This window comes from Vulpes vulpes, chromosome 1, assembly GCF_048418805.1.
Source record: "Vulpes vulpes isolate BD-2025 chromosome 1, VulVul3, whole genome shotgun sequence".
NCBI lineage: Eukaryota > Metazoa > Chordata > Mammalia > Carnivora > Canidae > Vulpes > Vulpes vulpes.
The window spans coordinates 145476968-145502346 of NC_132780.1; the positions used below are offsets into that span (position 1 = coordinate 145476968).

Consider the following 25379-nt stretch of genomic DNA (forward strand, 5'->3'; position numbering starts at 1 on the left):
TTAGGATACAGTATACTTTATCGGTGGTACATGACAATGTAGGGCTCCCCAAACCCCTCCCCTTCTTCGGGGGATGGAAACTGTGAAGGTCCAGAGATTCTCAGAGTGCTGGAGGATGAGTTGGGGCAAGGACTCCCCAGCATCTGAGGGCCTCTCTCTTCCTTTTCCTGGGGCTGGTGCTCCAGGGGCCTCTTTCTCCTTGGAGACCATGTGAACCACAAAGTCTACCACCTAGTTGCTATAGCTAAATTCATTATCATACTAAGAATTAAGCTTGACAAAATGGTCATTATCATACCAGGAATTAAGCTTGACAAAATGAGAGCAATGCCAGCTCCAGCATCAAAGCTGGAAGGTGGGTATCACTGTTAAATTTGCAGGAGACAACCTGGTACTCAGTGTAGCCCAGGATGCCCTTGAGAGTTCTCTCCAATGCCTGCTTCACCATATTCTTGATTTCATTGTATTTGGCAGCTTTGTCCAGGAGGTCGGTTAAATCCATGACTGACATGTTGGGTTGAGGACACCGAAGGCCATGCCAGTGAGCTTCCCATTCAGCTCAGGGATGACATTGCCTACAGACTTGGTAACACCAGTAGAGGCAAGGATATGTTCTGGGCAGCCCCTCAGCCATCACACTATAGCTTCCCAGAAAGGCTGTCCACAGTCTTCTAGGTGATAGCGATGGCATGGACTATAGGCCTGAGTTCCTCCACATTGCTGAAGTTGTCATGGATGACCTTGGCCAGAGGGCCCAAATAATTAGTGGTGCAGGAGTCATTGTGGACAATCTTGAGGGAGTTGTCAAACTTCTCATGATTCACACTGATCACAAAGGTGGGAACATTAGTAGAAGGGGCAGAGATGATGATACTCTTGGACCTGCCTTTCAAGTGAGCCCCAGCCTTCTCCATGGTGGTGAAGACCCCAGTGGAGTCCACAACATACTCAGCACCAGCATCACACCATTTGAGGTTGGCAGAATCTTGTTCCCGGAAGATGGAGATGGACTTTCCATCGATGACACATTTCCCATTCTCAGTCTTGACTGTGATGTGGAATTTGTCATAGGCGGAATCATACTGAAACATGTGAATCATGCAGTAGAGGTCAAAGAAAGGGTCATTGAGGGTGACAATATCCACTTTGCCAAAGTTAAAATCAGCCAAATAGCCTGATTAAATCTAGGTTCTACTAGGCTCTCTTCCTCCCTATTGGACAGATAGCTGCATCTTCTAGTGCAGGGTCAGCTGTATCCCAAAACACAATGGTGAAGGTTGAAGTAAATATATTGGGCTTTATTGAATGCCTCATCACCAGGTTGGTAGCAACCCTGACAATTAAAGTAGAGGACTGAATTAAAGTAAACCATTATTCCCAGGCACAGTATTAAAAAATTTTCTGACTCATTAATGTGTTAATGGGTTTTCAGAGATCATAGCTTATCTATCAAAGAACAAACTACAAACTGAAAAATCATTTGTTAGAGTGGGCAGCAAACTTGAACCAAAGATCACTCAAATGGAGAAAAACAAAATATCTTCTGGTTCATGAGCCTAAGTATGATGACCTTGAGCCAGGCACAGAGAGATGGAATTGCCAAGCAACTGAGGGGAACAAAACGAGAAATTTAATTCCAGGAGACATGAACAAAGGCTTCTAGAATATCTACAAGTATTTTGGGAGTGAATGTTTCAGAAGTGATTTGATCATTATTACGTTTTATTATGGGTTGGAAAACTCAGTTTATGGGCCAGGTTCAGTCTGCAACATATTTTTGTAAATGAAGTTTTCTGGAACATAAAAAAAGTCAAGTATGTTGAGCAAGAATGTATAACTTAATAGTGAAAATGAGATATAAAACTCAATTAAAGAAAAATAGGTCAAATACATGAGCAGTTCTCAAAAGAAAATAGGTGAATGGCCACCAAGTACATGAAAAGGTGTTCAACATCATTAATCATCAATGAAATAAAAATAAAATCCATATGAGACACAATTTAGAACTATCAGAATGAACAAAATACCTCAAAAACAATATCAAAATATCCCAAAATACTAGATGTTGATGAGGGTATTAGCTAATTATAACTTACTATTTTGTCCTGACATTTTAAAATGGCTTATTTGGAAATTTTACTATTTTCTTATGAAAATTCAACATGCAACCATCTCATGACCTGGCAATTCACTTCTAGGTGTTTACCCAAGAGAAATGACATGTACAGTAATGTTCATGGCAACCTTATCATGATAGTCCTAAACTAGAAAAACAAATCCATCAACATATGAATGAATTAAAAAACACATAATATCTTATTAAATGCACCTTATATGTAATCTTAGTAAATAATTAAAAATTACTGATAGATGAAAAAATTAGTAGAATTGAGAAATGTTATGTGGAAAGAAAGAATCCAGTTAATATTACCTATTGTATAATCGTATATGATAATTTCAAGAATAGGAAAATCTAATGTTTGCCTCTGGGGTACAAGGGTATTGACTGGAAAGGTATACCAGGAGCTCCCTGGTAAGATGGAAACGTTTTTTATCCTTTTATGGGGATTATTTCAAGGGTATTTATAATTGTCAAATTTCAGAGAATGAAATACTTAAAATTTGTATATTACAGATAAATTATGGCTTGATTTTTTAAAGTTTTGATACATCTGTCTGTTATAGATTATCTTTAGGTTGCACTTTCCTACATGGGAATGCAAACTAGAATATCCAGATGAAAATGATAAAAATGTTCAAATGGTGTATTACTTTTCTTATAGGCTGCTTTAGCTGGAGTGTGAAAGAGTGAAAAAAGGTTTAAAACTAATTTCTAGTTGCAAATGAACTTTCCTTAACGTCTAACATATATATTTCCTCTTGATTACAAATACATTATCAGATGCAAAAACCTACAGTTTTTCCATCCCCAGCCCACTATTTTTTGTTGTTGTTTTGGGGACTATCAGTTTATGTTGGCTGATAAAGTCACCTCATAGAAGAGGCAATGGAGGAGAGCTAAATAAATATTTATAGCTTTAAATTTTATTCCTTCAGGGATTTACTATATTAAAAGCTACAAGTTCTGTCCTAAGTAGTTATTGATAAGTGAAAAAAATGCTTTACTTAGTTTACCACTGCAATAAATCTGCTCTTAGTAAACCAGGAGATTTCTTGGACTGTTATTTATTTTGTGAATGTCATATACACAAGCCTTTGATAATCAGATATGACTGTTGTTTATTACATATGTGTGTACTTAAGTCTCCCTAGGAATATTTTTTTCTATGTATAAACATCATAAAGAATATTATTTTATATTCCCCTTGCGATATATAAGTATACTTTGTTTCTACTCCTGCTCCTTTTCTTTCTTTGTTGTGCTTTGTAGATTTTCTTTATGAACATGTCACATTTAATGATAAACTTGTGTTGAACAAGTCCATAGGTGCCATTTTTCCAATAGTATTTTCTCACTTCATGTCTCTGTCACATTGTGGTAATTTTTGGAATATTTCAAAATTTTCATTATTATTTTGTTATGGTGATCTGTGATCAGTGGCTTTTGATGTTACTATTGTAATTGTTTTGTGGCACCATGAATCCCAGCCATGTAAGATGGAAAACTTAATAGATAAATATATGTGTTCTGACTCCTCCACTGACACTCTATTTCCCTATCTCTCTCTCTTCCCACCACCCCCAGGCCTCCCTATTCCCTGAGACACAACAATATTAAAATTAGGCCAACTAATAACCATACAATGGCTTTTAAGTTTTCAAGTGAAAGAAAGAGTTGCACTCTCTCATTTTAAATCAAAGGCTAGAAATGACTACACTTAGTGAGGAAGGCATAACAAAAGTTTAGAGACGCTGATAGCTAGACTTTTTGTACCAGTTAGCTGAGTTGTGAAGTCAATGGACCAGTTCTTAAAGGAAATTAAAAGTGCTGCTTCTTGAACACATGAATGGTAAGGAAGTGAAACAGCTTTATTGCATATATCGAGAAAGTTTCAACAGTCTGAAGAGAAGATAAAGCCAGCCACAACATTCCCATAAGCCAAAGCCTAATCCAGAGAAGACTCTAATTCTCTTCAATTCTATGAAGGCTGAAGGAAGTGAGGAAGTCACAGAAGAAATGCTTGAATCTAGTAGAGGTTGGTTCATAAGGTTTAAGGAAAGAGGTCATCTCCATAACATAAGAGGGCAAGGTGAAGCAGCAAGTGTTGATGTAGAAACTGCAGCAAGCCACCCAGAAGATCTAGCTAAGGAGAATTAATTAATGTGGCTACACTAAACATCAGATTTCACTGTAGATGAAACAGCCTTCTATGGGAAGAAGATACCATCCAGGATCTTCACAGATAGAGGAAAAGTCGGTGTCCAGCTTCAAAGCTTTGAAAGATAGGCTGACTCTCTTATTAGGACTAATGGAGCTGGTGATTTTTAGTTGAAGCCAATGCTATTTTACCATTATTAAAATCCTCAGGCCCTTAAGAATTATGTTAAACCTACTCTACCTATGTTCTATCAAGGGAACAACAAAGCCTGGATGACAGCACATCTGTTTTCAATATAGCTTACTGAATATTTTAAGCCTGCTGTTGAGACTATTACTCCAAAAAAAAATTAAGATTACTGTCAAAATATTTATGTTCATTGACAATGCACCTAAGACCTCTGATGGAGATGTACCACCAGCTTAATATTGTTTTGATGCCTGCTAACACAACATCATTTTGCGTCCTATGAAAAAATGGTAATTTAAACTTTCAAGTCTTATTATTTAAGAAATGCATTTTGTAAGGCTCCTACAAATAGTGATGCCACTGATGGACCTGGCCAAAGTAAATTTAAAATCTTCTGGAATGGATTCTTCATTCCAAATGCCATTACAATATTCATGATTGATGAGAAGAAGTCAAAATATCAACATTAACAGGAGTTTGGAAGAAGTTGATTCCAACTAAACTTTGAAGAGTTCAAGACTTCAGTGCAGGAAGTAACTGCAGATGGGGTGGAAACAGTAAGAAAATAGGAATTAAAAGTGGAGCCTGAATTGTGCAATCTTATGTTAAAACTTGAGTGGATGAGGAGTTGCTTCTTATGGATGAAGCAAAAAGTGTTTTCTTGGATGAAATCTACACCTGGTGAAGATATTATGATTGTTGAAATGACAAAAAAGGATTTAGAATATTATGTAAATGCACTTGATAAAGCTGAGGAGACTGAAAGAAATTCAAGTTTGAATGATGTTGAAAAAAATTTTTTTAAAGATTTTATTTATTTATTCATGAAAGACACACAGAGAGAGAGAGAGAGAGAGAGAGAGAGACAGAGGCACAGGCAGAGGGAGAGGCAGGCTCCATGCAGGGATCCCAATGTGGGACTTGATCCCAGGACTCCAGGATCAGGCCCTGGGCTGAAGGTAGCGCTAAACCAATGAGCCACCCAGGCTGCCCTGATGTTGAAGAATTTTTGAAAGAAGTTCTACTTGAGTAAAATACTATCAAACAACATCATATACAGTGGAGACATAGTTTGTAAAATTGATTTGTCAAATTTCATTGCTGTCTTATTTTAAGAAGTTTCCACAGCCTCCTCAATCTTCAGCAACCACCACCCTGATCAATCAGCACCCATCAGCTTCTAGGCAACACCATCCACCAGCAAAAAGATTATGACTTGCTGAAAGCTGAGAATGATCAGCATTTTTAGCAATAAAGTATTTTTTAATTAAGATATATAATTGGCTTTTTTAGACATAATGCTATTGAACACTTAATCAACTACTGTATACCATAAATAGAACTTGTATATGCACTGGGAAACAAAAAAAAATGTATTTGACATGTTTCATTGTGATGTTTTGCTTTATTGAGGTGATTTGGAACCAAACCCACAATTTCTCTTGTAGGCCTGTAATCATCTTTTTCTTCAAATTGTTTATGTTTTTAAGAAAAATTTGTTAATTTCACTTAGTACATCTTTTAAAGCTGATATACATTGACATATGGGCCTAACATATTAACTCTGAGTCAAACAATCAATTTTCAGTTATAAGAGCTTTATATGCATTTTTCTCAATCTTTTTAAAATAATAACAAATTCAGTTATAAGAGCTTTATATGCATTTTTCTCAATCTTTTTAAAACAATAACAAAATAACAATAACAAAATATTAAATAATATTTCAAACATTATTTTTAAAGTGTTAAGTAATTATTGCATAATATTAAAAATAAATACCAGTCTAGACAAAAGATCATCTATCTCAATGCTAATTCATTTCCAGAATGATTTTTGGGCTTGGGTCAAATTGTGTAAACAAAAATGTATCCTTTGTAAATGCTGTAACTTCCAATTTCTCAAAGCATAAAAATGTAGTAAAAAACAACAACAGGAATTTTAATTTAACTTAAATTTTAATTTTAATTTAGTCTCATTTGCTAATTATTTACTACATATCCATGTACAAACTGTTGTCAGCCACGAGCTTTAGTTTTCAACATTTATATAATGAGGAGAACTAAGTCTACTTTGCTGGTGTTGCAATTAAATTTGATCCTTCTCATAAGTTGCTGGGTATATAATCGGTAATCAATAAAAATGAAGCCACCATCCGTTTTTCTAGCAAGATACCTCAGTGTTGCACTGTTGTTTTTATGTGTGATTTTGTAATTTTTCAGTTTTGTGGTTTTCAGTATCCACATAGTATAATCACAATTATGTGTACATAATTACCTCATAATTACATAATTGGGATGGTTGTGGCAAAGTATTAAAGGCTAAGTCAATCTTAGACCCTAATCATGCCTAAGATAAATGATATACTGTAATAATTTCTAACTCTTACCTCTATAAGAAATGTATATCAGTAATTTCAACCTGGAATATTCTAACTCTACGTTATTAGTTTATGGTTAATTCCAAAATAACTATTTGCTCTTCAGAACTTTGAAAAAGAATGTCATGTAACTGAAGTAGAATGGGATAAAATAGTAATATGAGATAAGAATAGCAATTATTCTTTAGCAATTCAATAGCAATTATACTGTATTATGCCAGGCATTATTATAGAAGTGCTATATGCATTAGCTAATTTAATCTTCATATATACAAATTATACACTTGAATTATATATTTGACACAAGACAGATATTGTACAAAGAAGAATATTTTACTTATACACAAGTGTAATGATTAGTACAAATAACTGGGATGTATGACTTTTTTTCATACTTCCACTATCCTACTGTCTGGAATATGCTGCTGCTCCTGATTCTGAGGAGGAAAGCTATTTCTTGGCAATAGAAGCACGGTGAGCTGGCATGAGCTAGAGCTTCAGGTGTCCTCACTGAGTAAAATTATTCCACTGGTCCTGGACTGCATACTTCTGCATCCTGGCCTTTATAGAGCAAATAAAAAAATTCCATTTTGCTTAAATCTCCAATGTTTCTGTGTTCTTCTGTTACCAAGTAAATCTTAGCATGAGTGATAGTAAGAGAATCATGCTATTTTATCCTGCATTTATTGACTATTAGTGATAGTAAGAACATTTCACGTGTTTTTAGGCCACTTATATCTCTATTGTCAATTATTGATTCCTGTACTTTATCCTTGTCTTGTATTTGTCTTATACTTTAGGATATAAAAGTATTTTTTTTTATTTTAAGCAAGCCTGTGCTGTTTGTTTTTTCTTTTAGGGTGTTTAGGGTTTTTTTTTTAATTTATTTATTTATTCATGAGAGACAGAGAGAGAGAGGGGCAGAGACACAGGCAGAGGGAGAAGCAGGCTCCATTCAGGGAGCCGGATGTGGGACTCGATCCCCGTTCTCCAGGATCACACCCCAGGAGGAAAGTGGCGCTAAACCACTGAGCTACCCGGGCTGCCCTAGGGTGTTTAATTTTGATGTTTCTATAGTCTTTGAATGAGGATTATGTCTGAGTAGAAAACAAGAAGAATGGAAAGTCTGACTTTAGAACCCATTTATTTGTGGTGTGTGTGTGTGTGTGTGTGTGTGTGTGTGTGTGTGTGTGTGTGTTTTCCTTCTTTTTTAATCAAGCTTCTATTTTGGATGTCCCTACACAATATGTCCTATCATGATATTTGACTTTGTTGGCAAGGCTGAAGTGTTGTGTAGCACAAAAATCTTTTACATTTAAGATATCCGTGGTTCCTTCTATACAATGCTTAATTTTTTTTTCGCTCTGTGTCATGTGGAGAGTGTTACACATGTGCATAGTTTATTGGCCATGTCCTCAAAGCTCTCCCCATCTTTGGTCTATTAGTGAAAATAAATGTAAAAACAAGTGTTCAAGGGAGATGAACAACATTTTCACATCCTCCCTAAATTTCTTCTATATAAAAAAGAGAAATGAGAGTTATGCATTCTAAAAATATTGGTATTTTATAGGAAACCTGAAGAAGCAACTGGGGACTCATGCATGACTTCTATGTAGATGGAGTTAGGGTATTACAAGAAATGACTACAGAGACATAGGAAGCCTTAATAAGATCTACTTTGATTAGCTAAAAACCTAATGTTCTGTGTCACCATCACTGATAATTGATGATAAATCCTTCCTTCTAGATCTATGTTCTACATTTTTCTTGTTTTCTTCTTCTCATCTTTACCTACATTCTCTGCCTACCTGAACTTATCCTGTTCCACTGATATGATGATCATGGGCATTTTTCCATTCCCATGCCTAGATTCTTTCCTGAGCTCCACACTCACGCCCAATTGCCTCAGTAATATCTTTTAAATATTGAATAAATATCTCAAACAACTTGATCAAAACAAGTGATATGGTCCTGCAAAGTCTATTTGTATTATGAACAAATAGTACCATCATTTTTGTCTTTTTTCTATACTACCTTTTACCATACACCTGTCTACTCTATAAGTCTTGTCTACTCTAATGTTAAAAATATTTCAAACATTGTCACTTACAACCATCTCCACTGCTAATACCATAGCTCACCATTAGCTCTTGATTGCATTAATAAGTAGCTTTCATTTATAATTTTCTGTTACCACAATTGTCCCTTACAATTCAATCTCCACAGAGTAAAGTAATATTTAAAACATATCAAACAGAGCATATTGATCCTTTGCTTATAACACTTGAAATACCTCTAGCACACTTAAAATATATTCCTAATATAATCCTAGAGCCAGCAAGAACCAAAGGATTTGGACCCTGCCTACCTCACCTCATGCCTCTCTGATCTTATTCTTTTCCACTGCCCCTTTGATAACGTTGCTTCAGTCCCACTGGTTTTCCATATGTCCATTGAATATGCTGTTTATTCCACACTCAAGGTCTTTAATTTCACTACTTAGGGGTTGGGGAGAACTATTTCAAGCAGAAGGAAGAAAACTATGGTTAAAGCAATTCTACAGACATATTTCTTGGCCAAAACAAATCACCTGATGTGTCTAACTTTATGGAAGAGGGGAAATACACTGCTACTATGAGGTCTTAAGGAAAGAAATGCTTTATATAAACAAACATTTTTAATGGCTTTTATGCAAGATTGGAGAAGTATGGGCACACATGAAGTATAAAATCATAAATTTAAAAATTTATAAAATTAAGTATTATCATTGTAGAATGAAGGACCTATGTTGGTAAAGTGTCTCCAAAACGAACGACTATCTAAAACTCCCTCAAAATTGGACTTAACAATCATCAATATACATGCCCCTAATGTGGGAGCTGCCAAATATATCAATCAATTAATAACCAAAGTTAAGACATACTTAGATAATAATACACTTATACTTGGTGACTTCAATCTAGCGCTTTCTACACTCGATAGGTCTTCTAAGCACAACATCTCCAAAGAAACAAGAGCTTTAAATGATACACTGGACCAGATGGATTTCACAGATATCTACAGAACTTTACGTCCAAACGCAACTGAATACACATTCTTCTCAAGTGCATATGGGACGTTCTCCAGAATAGACCACACTCTGGGTCACAAGTCAGGTCTGAACCGATACCAAAAGATTGGGATCGTCCCCTACATATTTTTAGACCATAATACCTTGAAATTGGAACTAAATCATAACAAGAAGTTTGGAAGTACTTCAAAGACGTGGAAGTTAAGGACCATAGTGCTAAAAGATGAAAGGGTCAACCAGGAAATAAGGAAGAATTAAAAAGATTCATGGAAACTAATGAGAATGAAGATACAACCGTTCAAAATCTTTGGGATGCAGCAAAAGCAGTCCTGAGGGGGAAATACATCACAATACAAGCATCCATCCAAAAACTGGAAAGAACTCAAATACAAAAGCTAACCTTACACCTAAAGGAGCTAGAGAAAAAACAGCAAATAGATCCTACACTCAGCAGAAGAAGAGAGTTAATAAAGATTCAAGCAGAACTAAATGAAATTGAGACCAAAAGAACTGTGGAACAGATCCACAAAACCAGGAGTTGGTTCTTTGAAAGAATTAATAAGATAGATAAACCATTAGCCAGCCTTATTAAAAAGAGAGAGAAGACACAAATTAATAAAATCATGAATGAGAAAGGAGAGATCACTACCAACACCAAGGAAATACAAACAATTTAAAAACATATTATGAACAGCTATACGCCAATAAATTAGGCAATCTAGAAGAAATGGACACATTTCTGGAAAACCACAAACTATCAAAACTGGAACTGGAAGAAATAGAAAACCCGAACAGGCCAATAACCAGGGAGGAAATTGAAGCAGTCGTCAAAAACCTCTCAAGACACAAAAGTCCAGGGCCAGATGGCTTCCCTGAAGAATTCTATCAAACGTTTAAAGAAGAAACCATACCTATTCTACTAAAGCTGTTTGGAAAGATAGAAAGAGATGGAGTACTTCCAAACTCGTTCTATGAGGCCAGCATCACCTTAATTCCAAAACCAAAGACCCCACCAAAAAAGAGAATTATAGACCAATAACCCTGATGAACATGGATGCAAAAATTCTCAACAAGATACTAGCCAATAGGATACAGCAGCACATTAAGAAGATTATTCAGCATAACCAAGTAGGATTTATCCCCGAGATGCAAGGCTGGTTCAACACTCGTAAAACAATCAGTGTGACTCATCATATCAGCAAGAGAAAAACCAAGAACCATATGATCCTCTCATTAGATGTAGAGAAAGCATTTGACAAAATACAGCATCCATTCCTGATCAAAACTCTTCAGAGTGTAGGGATAGAGGGAACATTCCTTGACGTCTTAAAAGCCATCTACGAAAAGCCCACAGCAAATATCATTCTCAATGGGGAAGCACTGGGAGCCTTTCCCCTAAGATCAGGAACATGACAGGGATGTCCACTCTCACCACTGCTATTCAACATAGTATTGGAAGTCCTCGCCTCAGCAATCAGACAACAAAAAGACATTAAAGGCATTCAAATTGGCAAAGAAAAAGTCAAACTCTCCCTCTTAGCCGATGACATGATACTCTACATAGAAAACCCAAAAGCCTCCACCCCAATATTGCTAGAACTTATACAGCAATTTGGTAGCGTGGCAGGATACAAAATCAATGCCCAGAAATCAGTGGCATTTCTATACACTGAGACTGAAGAACGAGAAATTAAGGAGTCAATCCCATTTACAATTGCACCCAAAAGCATAAGATACCTAGGAATAAGCCTAACCAAAGAGGTAAAGGATTTATACCCTAAAAACTATAGAACACTTCTGAAGAAATTGAGGAAGACACAAAGAGATGGACAAATATTCCATGCTCATGGATTGGCAGAATTAATATTGTGAAAATGTCAATGTTACCCAGGGCAATTTACACATTTAATGCAATCCCTATCAAAATACCATGGATTTTCTTCAGAGAGTTGGAACAAATTATTTTAAGATTTGTGTGGAATCAGAAAAGACCCCAAATAGCCAGGGGAATTTTAAAAAGGAAAACCATATCTGGGGGCATCACAATGCCAGATTTCAGGTCGTACTACAAAGCTGTGGTCATCAAGACAGTGTGGTACTGGCACAAAAACAGACACATGTATCAATGGAACAGAAAAGAGAATCCAGAAGTGGACCCTTAACTTTATGGTCAACTAATATTCGACAAAGGAGGAAAGACTATCCACTGGAAAAAAAACAGTCTCTTCAATAAATGGTGCTGGGAAAATTGGACATCCACATGCAGTAGAATGAAACTAGACCACTCTCTTGCACCATACACAAAGATAAACTCAAAATGGATGAAAGATCTAAATGTGAGACAAGATTCCACCAAAATCCTAGAGGAGAACACAGGCAACACCCTTTTTGAACTCGGCCACAGTAACTTCTTGCAAGATACATCCACGAAGGCAAAAGAAACAAAAGCAAAAATGAACTGTTGGGATTTCATCAAGATAAGAAGCTTTTGCACAGCAAAGGATACAGTCAACAAAACTGAAAGACAACCTACAGAATGGGAGAAGATATTTGCAAACGACATATCAGATAAAGGGCTAGTTTCCAAGATCTATAAATAACTTATTAAACTCAACATCAAAAAAACAAACAATCCAATCATGAAATGGGCAAAAGACATGAACAGAAATCTCACAGAGGAAGACATAGACATGGCCAACAAGCACATGAGGAAATGCTCTGCATCACTTGCCATCAGGGAAATACAAATCAAAACCACAATGAGATACCACCTCACACCAGTGAGAATGGGGAACATTAACAAGGCAGGAAACCACAAATGTTGGAGAGGATGTGGAGAAAAGGGAACCCTCTTACACTGTTGGTGGGAATGTGAACTGGTGCAGCCACTCTGGAAAACTGTGTGGAGGTTCCTCAAAGAGTTAAAAATAGACCTGCCCTACGACCCAGCAATTGCACTGTTGGGGATTTACCCCAAAGATTCAGATGCAATGAAACGTCGGGACACCTGCACCCCGATGTTTCTAGCAGCAATGTCCACGATAGCCAAACTCTGGAAGGAGCCTCGGTGTCCATCAAAAGGTGAATGGATAAAGATGTAGTCTATATATACAATGGAATATTACTCAGCCATTAGAAACGACCAATACCCACCATTTGCTTCGATGTGGATGGAACTGGAGGGTATTATGCTGAGTGAAATGAGTCAATCGGAGAAGGACAAACATTATATGGTCTCATTCATTTGGGGAATATAAAAAATAGTGAAAGGGAATAAAGGGGAAAGAAAAAAAAATAAATGGGAAGTATCAGAAAGGGAGACAGAACATGAAAGACTCCTAACTCTGGGAAATGAACTGGGGTGGTGGAAGGGGAGGTTGGCGGGGGGTGGGGGTGACTGGGTGGCGGGCACTGGTGGGCACTTGACGGGATGAGCACTGGGTGTTAATCTGTATGTTGACAAATTGAACACCAATAAAAAATAAATTTATTAAAAAAAAGAAAAAAGAAAACTCCCTCAAAATTAATATGGAATAATAAACATATGGAGATCATTTATTTAAAGTAGCCATAATTACCAAATTAAATATAAATTTAAGGAAAATAAAACTATTTTTTTAATTTCTACATAATGATCTTTCTTTATTTGGAGGAATTACATTTATTGGAAAAATGTAATGATGACAGAGTCAAAACAAGAGAAGTCAAGTTTGAGATGCATAAGTAGGAGGGATGCAAAACAGAAATAGCTTTTCAAATTTGTTTGACATCCACATTCATGGTCTAAATTTATGTCACCATTGTAGAAGAGCCTATATAACAGTTCATTTGTATCCATTTAAGGAAATCATATAATCCACGGGACCCTATCTACGTATTTGTCTGTGGTTAATAAATGGCATTTTGAAGGGACTTGATTTCCAACTACAGAATAATTTTGAAACTCTAATGTAAAAATGTGCTTTGAACAAAAAAACACAACCAAACCCTGTTATTTAATAATGACATTGAACTTAAATGCTATTTGCAGTGAAACCAAATTTGCTTAAGGCGTTTACCTCCTTACCAGGAGACTTGACCCTTGTCATCTTTTGGTTTGGACTTTGAACAATTTTTTCTAATTTTTAAAGGATTGTTAAAAACAATAAAAAGAAAAAACAAAATAAAAAAAGAATATACAATGAAGACAGTATGACCTATAAAGCCTAAAGCATTTGATAAATAGTAATTACAGAAAAGGTTTCAACTCTTCCTCTAGTTTATCATTTAGTGATACATAATTATTTTCATTTATGTTTACAGTATCATATTTTTGTATACAACACAAATATATACAGTTGTTAGACTCCCATATGCAAATTCATGGAATTTCAGTCAACTTATTACTGACGGTCACACAGGCATGCAAGGGAACAGACACTCAAATATCAAATTCAAGCAAAAGTGCTGGCAGAAATGTAGTTATTTCACCTGGCAATGGAGATGAAGTTCTTAGCAATGCAAAAGGCTCACTATTTAGTTTCTAGTCACAAATTAATCCTTAATAAATATATAATTATACATCTACTTAATGTTTTCCTTCCCCACCCAAATTGCCCATAACATCTCCCTCGATGAAAGAAGCATTAGCTTATGAGGATGAGATGTCTGCATTTTCTTTGCTTGTTTAGGATAAGAAATGAAATGCTGCCTCTTTAATTGGCAGAAGCATGCAGGAGGAGCTTGTATTTCTTTTAGTGCTGGGCTACCTCACTTGCACCTTGGCTGTTGTCACGCACCCTGGCTGAGATCCTTTAGTACTGAAGTATGATCATCCAGTGCATTTCTCAGACTGATGGATCTCCGTGACAGATGAGAAAAAAAGTATAATTCTAGCCCTTGTGGTTCACCTTCATTTCCAGCACAGGTCGGTGGGTCTGCAGGATCCCCTCAGCCTGGAGCAAAATATTGTCCCCGGGTGGGGAGAGGAGGATCACCCTGCCCTACCTCCCAGGGGTGTGTTAAGTCCGAATAGAGCTGGCTTTTGGACTGGTCCAGGGGGAAACGGCTGCTGGCCAGGCTGCGCTCGATCTTGGCCAGGCTGTGGCTGGGAGCGACCAGGCTGGAAGCGGTTGAGCGCGCTGAGGCTGAAAGTGATGGTTCGGACTGGGGCATCTGCTGCAGCAGACTCCACCAGATCTAGTACACTAATAGGTGTAGCACCAGACCCCCCCCCCCTGCCGCCCCCTGCACTCCTCAGGGTCACTTGTCCTCCTGATAGCCTCTTTGCTGTTGCTATTGTTGACAGTGAGAGGTCTACACCCCCTCCCTTTTCACTATCCTTTCATCTCACACAATCACTTTGGCAGGTGCTTCCCAGACACACTCCCGGTGCTCTTCTCACTTTTCAAACACTGCAGCAGGTACTAAAACACAGCAAATATTGAAAACAGGTAACTTCTCTGTCTGTCACCCTCTCCCCACCCCTCAGTCTGGATTCCACTGCTCTCCAGGCTGGTACAGCTGGTGAATCTCTTCTCTAAGCCTTTCTGTTGGTGTGCAGCACCCATGCCCTGTCCACCTGATCCCCCAGCCTGCTCTGAGGAGACCTTCCACCTGTGTGCATTTCCTTTTTGCTCTGAAAAATAGTGGTATCTAATTGGAATTCTGCAAAAATGAGATTATGTTGTTTTGTGCTACACTAGAGGAGTCAGAGTGGGATGCATGGTGAAAAAGGGGAAATACTTTCTTTAAGGCAGAGTCATTTTGTTGTTGTTGTTCTTCCCACACTTCCTTCAGTAAGAGAAGGAAGGAGGTTGTCAGGTGAAGACATTGATGACTCAATAAACTGGGGTCTGACTAGAGCCGAAAAAGCTGGGAATGTGGACTTGAGAAGAAATATTTATACGTGCAATATTCTTCTACTCACTAATTTTGTTTTGGTTTGGGGAGACAAAGCAGAGAGGTCTCTGGTGCATTTTCACCAAATCACTGTCCATTGGCTCTTTGGAACATATCACTCTAAACCTGCTGCTGTAGGCTGCAGAGTAGCAGGATCTCTTCTTCCTAGAGGAGAGAGGAGCCAGTAGCAGCCTGGGCTGTCTGTGCTGCCTAACCACCCTCTCCCAACATGCAAATTAAAAAAAAAAGTTTTTCAAGTTGGACAGTATCCTGCCATGCACAATGCTACCTCAGTGAGTTTTACCCCCAACTCCCAATCTGTTTGGCTCCCTGGAGGTGGGTAGACAAATGTACCCGAGTGGCTGTGCTACTTTCCTTCTCTAAGCTGAAATCCAGCAGCAAGCTGACTACATTCTGATTATACGTATAGGCTTTTTCCTTGAGACAAGGGGGGAGAGGGTAGTGAAAAGGAGGCTTATAGTTGTATTTCACTGTTGTGGGAAACATGAGATGCATTTAGTTTATGAGAAACGAAAAAACAAAACGTCCAGAGAGTTCAGTCATTTCTACCTTGGCAGAACTACTTCTAAAGCATTGGAAGTGTATGCTCTGGGCATTTGTAGATTCAGAAAGATCTTAACAATTTTAAGTGTTCTGAGGTACACAGTGTTCACTTTCCTATTCTGTTTAAATATTTGAAGTTTCTCATAATAAAAGTTAAAGAAAATAAGGGATATATATGCTTCTACATATATAGAAAAAGGCATATATATTCAAAAGATATATAAATGTAAGCAAACATATATATATATACATGCATGTATACAATACACATATATGTTCACAAACACATTCACACACACACACACACACACACACACACTTACACAACGTATTATAATGCAGTCCTTAGAAACTTTCACAAGCTCATGCTATGACAAAATAGGAAGATAAATTGAGAGCCAATCTAAGATAAGAAATGAGCTGAACTCTGTAATTAGCTCTTTTTGAAGTTTCATACTAATCTCTTCACTCATTTACAAGGTATAGACCATTATCTGATAATAGTGCATTATTCAATTTAAATATATGAAGTACCTGAAAAACATTATATGTGGAAGTTCTCAAATGCAGCTTTAGATTTTGTCTCCCTAATTTGTTACTTTAATCTGCATGCCCCCAAATCAAATCCAAACATGTTTATTATTCTAAAAGTTTTACAGTATACATTGTATTTGAAAAAGAAGAAAAAGTGTATACTGACACTTGTTTATGTCTGCTTTCTGAATGATGGATTCTAAGCAGTGTCTGTATTGCTTAATTTTGTGTTGTTGGCTCTTTGTATAATACTCAGCAATATATCTGTAAAGTAAAATAAATTCAAAGCCAGATCCATCCTGCCACAGAAGAGTACAGCTATCGAGGATATCTCAACCATAGGCTGCTCTTCATGGCTGTTTCTTTTCCTGTTTGCCTTGTACCCATTCCTCTTTGGGTTCTATCACCTCTGGAAATCTGACTCTTGTCCATCCCTCTTTGCCAGGTCTCTCCTCTTTACCTTTTCGGCCACTTGCAGACAACCCAGCACTTCTCATTCTGCCTTCCACTCCTGCACTTGGTGGAATTTTTTTATGGTTTTTCTCTTCTTAATTCTTTTTAGGAACTAATGCCTCAGAGGTTGGAAGGGCATGTGTGAAAACAAAGAAATGGTTGTAAAAATAAAGGGCCATGGAAAGCATGCTTCTTTAAGATATCCAACAAATATGTGTGTTACCATTCACACACTGTGTAGGAAGCCTTGGAATCCGGAGAAGTAGTCCATATCATCAAGGAGTTTATAATAACGTTAAATTTGGGGCTTTGTCTGATGGCCTACATGGCGAAAGTGAAGAAGTCTAAGTATGAGGGACATGGTACAATTTACATTCTAGAAAGAAAAGGTGTGGTGCAAAAAAAGGAATAATCTAGAAGATGCAAAACAAGAGATGGGAGTGTCAATGTGGAGGCTTTGAAATTAGTTTGAAAAAGTTATAATGGTTCAAGGAATTAGAGAGGAAACAGACTTGAAAGGATTTAGGGATTATATACAAGCAACATGTACACAATTCAGGGATGACTAAATGTGAATGTGTGCACTAAAAGTGAGCCATGGTAATTCTTAAGTGTTCCACTTGTATACTTAAGAATAAAAACAGTATTGTTAACATTCTAGCTTTGATTTCAGTCATAGCAGTAAACAGAGATATAAGATTAGACAGCTCTATGGGGTGCCTGGATGTCTCAGACTTTTGATTTTGGCTCAGGTCATGATCTCAAGGTCATGAGATTGAGCCCCACATCAAGCTCTGCCCTCAATGGGGAATCTGCTTAGAGATTCTCTCTCCCTCTCCATCTGCTTCTCCCTTGTTCCCTCTCTCTTGCTTTCAAACAATAAAATAATGTGTGCTTCAGATCTGTATCTATTTTTAATTTTTTCATAACTTTTAAAAAATAATTATAAACTTAATGCCTCTTCTTTGCTTAAAGTTTTAGAAAAGGGTAGGTAAATACTATTATGAAAATAATGATCATCATTTCTTGTCACTTTGTATGTTCGAAGTTTGAAATGAGTGCTTCACAGACATTTTTCACTTTAGCGCACATATTAAACATGTGAGACTCAAAACAAAAAGGAATTTCCTTTCCTGGAGGCTTTGGGATATTAAGGTACTCATTCAACTGCTGGTTAAACAATGGAATCAATATGAAAACATTTTTTTCTGACTCCAGGTTCTGTATGCTAAATTTCCAAACTCTACAAGTGCTGAACAAAAGCAAAAAGAGGAAAGTAAACATGAATTATTATTGAACCAACCGGAGGAAATATCCTAACACTTTATATAACCTCCTATGCTTTTTTTCTATGCATAAAAAGAGAGCAGGCATGATCTAGCCTGTTTTTCACACAAAAAATACATACTGAACAATTCTTCATGTTGATATATTCTTTCACATTTTTATATGCAATAGCCACACATTACCTTTCAATTTATGGGTGTGCCCTAATTTATCTATTATCTCATTTGGGAATATTTTGTTTTCCATTTTCTGTAGTAATAAAAAAATGCTGAGTGACTTTAATTCTAGCTAAATCCACACACATCTATAAATAATTCTCTCAGATAAATTACTGGAAGTGGTACTACTTTATCAACACACAGGCATGTTATATATTGCCAAACTGAAATATTGCACCATTGTACACTTTCACTAATAGGATATTTTAATATAATTTTTTAACATAACCTCAGATCTGGATTAGAGCCACTAAGCATTCCCATTACTCTTTTATTAAACACATTTCACTGTAGCAATATCTGGGAAAAAGTGTGATTTGGCAGAGAGAAAGAGAGAGGGAGGGAGAGAGGATGGTCACAATATATCTTTCAAGTTTTTATGACTATCCTGTGTAACGAAAGCCTAAGAATTTTGCATCTAATTTCAATGGTGTGCAGTCAGGTCAAGGATATAAAAGGAGTATTTGGAATATTTTTTCCTTCTAAGCTTTTACTCTTTTGTAACAAAGTGTGGATTTATAGGGGGCTCACACTCTGTTGCACACACAGTGCTCTCTCTCTCACACACACACACACACACACATTCTCTTTAAAGACTCGGGAGTCATCTAGTCCTAGTGCATGAATATCCTTAAATAAGTTTTTTTTGTATTTTTTTTATTGTTGTTTGCTGATTTCCCTGCCTTGCTTCTCTCTTTTAGCTTCTCTGATATCATCAGGAGTTATATCATTCTGTTTGTTCTTCCCTCCTCTTTCTAGCTTTATCCATTTCAGAACTTCTCTGTGTTGATGAAGGTCATCAAAACCTCTGACCACTAGTTGTGTTGGACCTGGGCACTTAGAAAGTACCCTCACTGCTTCCTTTGTCTGTCCTTGGCATATGGGTTCCTCTTGCCTTTCCAGCTCCCAGAGGCTGTTACAAGGACATAGCTTTGAGATAGTGAGGTGGTGTTGAAAATGCCTGAATGGTCTATGCGACTAAACCCAGTCAAGGCCTCTATATAAACTTTTACTATTTGGCTGGTGGAGGGATCTACTCCTTTTGCTGTACCCAAGACAATCATGATACATAAGTTCCCTTTGCTTACTCATACTGCTGTGGATCAACCTGGCATGGCCTGCTTCTTTCTTCTGTCTATCATCTGAGTACAGGGGCTGGCTTCAGATTTCACCAGGAAAGCTCCCAAGAGTGCTGCTAACCAACACTGCTCCCACATGTATAACATAGCTAATCCCATAATGTGGATGGTGTAGTTAAAATAGTAGCTACCTTTAAGAAATGATACTAGGAAAAAGTACTCAACATATTGTTATCAGAAGAATGAAAATTAAAACAGCATACTATTACACACCTACCAGAATGACTCAGATCCAAAGCACTGACAGCAGAAAATGTTCATGAGGATATGAAACAATAGACAATCTCATTCATTGTTATTGGGAATGAAAATAGTAGAGTCACATTGAAAGACAGTAAGTTCTTACAAAGCTTAACATAGGCTTACTATATGATCTATCAATCCTTTTTTTTAAAGATTTATTTATTTTAGAGGGAAAGACCATGTGTGCAAGCGCACATGCTGGAGGAGGAGCAGGTGGAGAGAAAGTCCTCAAGCAGACTCTCTGCTGAATGCAGAGCCTGACACAGGGCTTGATCTCAGGACCTGGAGTTCATGTCCTAAGCCAAAATCAACTTATATCCACTCAAGTACCTGAACACAAATGTTTGTAGGAAGTTTTTTATAATTGCAAACATCAGAAGCAACCTAGGTTACTTTAACAAGTGATGGATAAACAAATTGTGACACATCCATGCAATGGGGCATCATTCAATGACAAAAAGTAATGCACTGCCTAGCCATGAAAAGACATGAAAGAACCTACATTGCATATTGCTAAGTGAAAGAAGTCAGTCTGAAGAGGCTTCATTCTATATGATTCCAACATATGACATTCTGGGGAAGACAAAACTATAGAAATTGTAAAAGGATCAGTGCTTGCCAGGCATTGGATGACAGAAGAGAGTGATGAATAGTCGACACAGGACATTTTAGGGACAATGAAACTGCTCTATATTATATTGAATACATTATGTTATGCATTTGTCAAAACTTAGAGAAATGTACAACACAGAGTGAACCCTAATGTAAACTGTGGACTTTAGTTAATAATAATGTATCAACAATGGTTCTTCATTTATAAAAAAATGTGCCATACTGATGAAAGGTAGTAATAAGAGAAACAATGAAGAGGGAGGGTGAGAGAGAGGGAGTATATGAGAATTCTCTTTAGTTTCTGCTCAATTCTCTATAAAGCTGAAGTGTTCAAAGAAATAAATCTATTAATTAAAAAATATGATGAAGTTGATAATGTTGGTAATGATGATAATAGCTAACATGTAACAAGTTTCTATAGTATAGGGTAGGAAATTAAAATGAATATTTTATTATTATTATTCCATTATCAATGTTTATACTGAAATTCAAGATAGGATGCACAACTTACCTAAAGCCATAAACTAGTAGTTGGTAAAGCCTGGATTTAAATCAAATCTATTTTTATCCAAACTCCATAAACTTTTAATCTTACAAAAATCCACCTCACTTGTTTTTTTTTAACTGCACTAAAACCAACATCTTACCTTTGATGCCTCACTCTTTAATAATGAAAGTACAAGGGGATGTTGGACTAAAAAGCACCTCAAGAGGAATCTAAATTTTATCTCTTGTACTCTACATCTGGGCATCCATGAAATAAAACCCTCAGGCTAAAATCTAACTTTAACATGAACTTACCTCTAGGATTTTTGCTCTTTTTGTCTTTGTCCTTTACTGATTTCTTACTATTATAGCAATTCATACCCTACCCCACACACATGCATGCATACACACACACACACACACACACACACACACACACACATGCACTGCTATAATGGTGCCCTACTCAGCTCAGGCTGCTACAAGAAATTATTAAACAATAGTCTGGGTGGCTTAAACAATAAACATTTATTTGTCACAATTCTTGAGGCTGAGAAGTCTAAGACAGGTGCAGATTCACTTCTCAGTGCGAGGCCTCTTAGCTTGTGAATGACTGCCTTCTTCCTGTGTCCTCTTAAAGTGGAAAGAACATGGAAGAGTGATCAAGCTAGTTCTGATTTTTCTTCCTCTTCTTATAAGGGCCCTTATTCCTTCATGAGGCCCCATGCTAATGACCTCACTTGAATCTAATTGCCTCCTAAAGTCCCCACATCCAAATACCCTCACATTAGTGCTTCAACATATAGATTTGGGGGACTGGGGCGCAAACATTTAGTCCATAACAAATAGTATTTTATATTTAGTGCTTGCACTGGAAATATTTTTTTAATAATATCTCCTATAACACCGTGAAACATAACATGAAATAGGGTCACTTATGTCAAAGTGTTTTAAAATTGAGTCAGGAGGCCATTAAGGAAATGAAACTTATGCACATTGCCATGAGATGGAACCATGAACTTTCGAACTGGGCCAAATTGCAAATACTTCAAGGACTCCTCCTAGATACCAATAACTTGCTAGAGTAAGAGACTTTGCTTAGTGACAGCCTTAGTAACCAATTGTACTCAGCCAAGACTCATTTTCTGCCACTAACAACAATCACATTCTTTGTAAACAACATATGTAAGCATTCCCTCTTGTGTTTAAAAACCCTTGATTTTTGTTTCCTGGTGAGGGCATTATTTGGGTTGCTTTCCAAATCCGCCCTTTGAATTGCAATTCTGAGACCCTAAATAAATGCTTTTGTTTTAATTCTAGGTCATCCTCTTTTCTCAATTGACAAAATCTTGCTAGAAACACAAGTCATCATAAATTTTATATTAAATTCTCCAAAATCAGACATATAGTGGATTTTTAATTTCTTACTTTAAAATAAATTGAATTTTCTTTTCTAGTCTGTGACTTCCATTAAGCAAGTTGATTTCTTTAAAATGTGTAAAATATAAATAATTTTTATGAGTAGCTTATCCACAACTGTTATTTTAATATTTGTGATAATACTTCCATTCTTGTCCCACAAATTTTAACATATTTTCCTCTTTTCTTTAGAAATTACTTCAGACATTAAAAAATATAGCCCAAATAGCACTTAAAATTTCCATATACACTTTCTGGGGATTCCCAAACATCAACATTTTACTACCCTTAACTTGTTTTATTATTCTGTACATGTATGATCACATACAGATGTACATGTATAGGTACACATCTCTCTATATAACTAAAGATTTAGACGTAGGTAAACAGATACACACACACACACATACACACATATTTGAGATGTTTGAGTAAGAAGCAGACAAAAGTAAACTTCCAAATACTTCATTGTATATTGTCTAAAATCGAGGGCATTCTTCCATAAGCACATGACACTTAGCAAAATCAGGAAATCTACATTGATATAATACTATTATCTAATATAGAGACTGTTGAAATTTTATTAATTTTTCTGCTAAGGTCCTTTTTATGGTTTGAGATTCAATTCTGGATTACATGTTTTATTTAGCTGTCATGTCTCATTACTCTCCTTTAATCTGGAACAGTTCCTAAATTGTTCTTTATCTTTTATAATTTAAATAATTTTAAAGATTACTGAGTTGTATAGATAGTTGCCCAATTTGGGTTTTCTCATGACAGAATATTGGAAGTAAAAAAATTGCAGTTTTTAAATTACATTTTTTATTTCAAATCTCAAAACAGTATACTGAGTAGTCACTATAAATCATAAAACTCCAGGGATGTCTGAATGGCTTAGTGGTTGAATTTCTGCCTTTGGCTCAGGGTATGATCCCAGAGTCCTGGGACAGAGTCCCACATCTGGCTTCCTGCAGGGAGCCTGCTTCTCCATCTCCCTGTGTCTCTGCCATTTTCTGTATCTCTCATGAATAAATAAATACATCTTTTTTAAAAAGTCATAAAACTCCAAAGAGTTTTATCCCCCTATTATCTCATGTTAATACCCCTAACTCCCAGAAGCAACAACCTCTGATCTTTTCCCACAACAGATGATTTTTTTCTGTAACAGAATTTCTCCTTGAATAAAGCTTTATTTCTATCTGTATTTTCTTCCATGAGAACTAGAAAAATTTTAAGGTGTTCATATGCATGTTATCAATTTCTGGTTTTTAATAGAAGGGATTAGATGGAATAGATGGAATGGACTTTCCATCTACTCCAATTCCCTTCTTGGCTCAAAATATTCTTACCTTTTAGTAAAATATTCTTACTTTCAGGTTGGTCCTGAACACAGGTAAAACTCAAGATGGCAGCAACCATGGCTATCCTCAGGCCAAGCACTTTTACAATATGCTTCATTAAATAAAAATAGTTTCTGAAACTAGTATAAAACCTTTCATCCTTGAATCTTAAATTATTTTACAAACCTTAATTCTTTCAGTAAAACTTACGTAAGACACATATTATTGAATCACAGATTTATAGGGTCTTGGAGATAAATGGGACTTAAGTAGGTATCTAGTCCAATTTCTAGATTTTAAAGATAACAAAACTAAGGGCAAGTCAGGTGAAATAACCTGCACAAATCAACCCTTACAATCTTGGCTTAAACCTAATAAAACAAAAATACTAATACATATAAAATACTTCTGATTTAACTATAAATTAATTTTATGTGCCACTTTCCAGTTTTAAGGGTAAGTCTACATACTTTGTTTGGAAGCAGGGCCCAATAATTGGACTGGGAATAGGGGCAAATTGGTTTGTGATGTGATGGGTCTGGGATAGGCATCCTTTAGAGCAGGTCAAATCTAAGAGTTGACATATCAGGAGAGATTAATGATTAAGTCCATGTTCTTCCTTATAAAACTTGGTGATAGAAAATTCATTCAGACATGTCTCTTTATCAAATCTGACTCTCTCCTCTCATTCTCAAATTGATATCTGAACCTCCTCTTTTCTTTCTTTCTTCCCTTATCCACACACATAAGTCATACAACATTTAAAATGTATATGAAAGAAGAAATCAAGGAAAACTGTGGAATAACAGGGAAAATAGTCAACAAACAGTTGTGACAGTGGTTAGGACATACTGGAGTCTTTTGTATCTCTTGAGAGTAAGAAACATAAATATTTCTGAAAAGATCATCTTTATTGTACTTTTATTTCAATTTATTAATGTATGGGTACTATAGTCAAGGTACTCATGATCTTCCAGAAAAAACCATCCTAGTAACAAGCAGAGTGTACTGAGTGCCAGAATCATGGTGATAGTGGTAGTGGTGGGAAATTGATGCATGAATTTATTTGGAACAATATCAAAGCAAGAGTTTATCTAAAGGGCACAATGGAGTCCTCTAAAATCAAATAATACCAGACTGAATAGAATATTAAATGTCTCACTGCAAAAATATTTAAATTGTAGAGATTAATAAAATGATTTATATTTTCTAAATTCTGGTTCATTCTTTCTATATCTCTTTGTGTGTCTTTATTCCAAGGGATCTAATTAACTTGAGAAAAGCCAC

At 36.3% G+C, this 25379-nt stretch overlaps 1 pseudogene; it reads right to left on the bottom strand.

Annotated features, from left to right (window-relative positions):
- Window positions 1–24171, bottom strand: LOC140597880 (glyceraldehyde-3-phosphate dehydrogenase-like; annotated as a pseudogene).
- Window positions 24172–25379: the final 1208 nt, after the last annotated feature.